The 784-nt window shown below is 52.2% G+C and overlaps 1 pseudogene; it reads left to right on the top strand.

The window, feature by feature from the left end:
- The first annotated feature begins 309 nt into the window (after window positions 1-309).
- Window positions 310-784, top strand: LOC128043613 (40S ribosomal protein S10-like; annotated as a pseudogene).

Genomic DNA, 784 nt, shown 5'->3' with positions numbered 1-784 from the left:
CTGTAGCACGCCAGGCCTCCCTGTCCATCACCAGCTCCCGGAGTTTACTCAAACTCATGTCTGTTGAGTCGGTGATGCCATCCAACTATCTCATCCTTTGTCGTCCCGTTCTCCTCCTTCCTTCAATCTTTCCCAGCATCAGGGTCTTTTCCAATGAGTCAGTTCTTCACATCAGGTGGCCAAACTATTGGAGTTTAAGTATTGGAGTTTAAAGTAGGCGGAAAGAATTGAAGTCGCTAATCAGCCGACCTTAAAAACAGGGAGATTCTCGCTTTTCCAGCTCAGGCCCTGGATGCAGCAGCTGTTGCTATGTTGATGCCCAAGAAGAATCGGATTGCCATTTATGAACTCCTTTTTAAGGAGGGGGTGATGGTGGCCAAAAAGGATGCCCAAGCACCCAGAGCTGGGAGACAAGAACATGCCTGATCTTCACATCACGAAAGCCATGCTGTCTCTCAAATTGCGAGGCTACATGAAGGAACAGTTTACCTGGAGACACTTCTGCTGGTACCTCACCAATGAGGGCATCCAGTATCTCTGTGATTACCTCCACCGGCCCCTTGAGATCATGCCTGCCAACCCTGCGCTGCAGCCATCCTGAGACTGGCTGGCCGCGGCCCAAAGGTCTGGGGGGAGAGCGACCCGCAAGACTCACATGAGGAGAAGCCAGCAGAGACACCTACAGACAGCACCGTGCCCCCTGGTGCCGGCTGAAGCTGGGTTAGCAACTGAATTCCAATTTAGAGGCGGATTTGGTCGTGGACGTGGTCAGCCACCTCAATAA

Source organism: Budorcas taxicolor, chromosome 2 (genome assembly GCF_023091745.1).
Source record: "Budorcas taxicolor isolate Tak-1 chromosome 2, Takin1.1, whole genome shotgun sequence".
Classification (NCBI taxonomy): domain Eukaryota; kingdom Metazoa; phylum Chordata; class Mammalia; order Artiodactyla; family Bovidae; genus Budorcas; species Budorcas taxicolor.
Note: the sequence above shows the minus strand (reverse complement) of the source record. Positions and strands in the feature narration are given on the sequence as shown.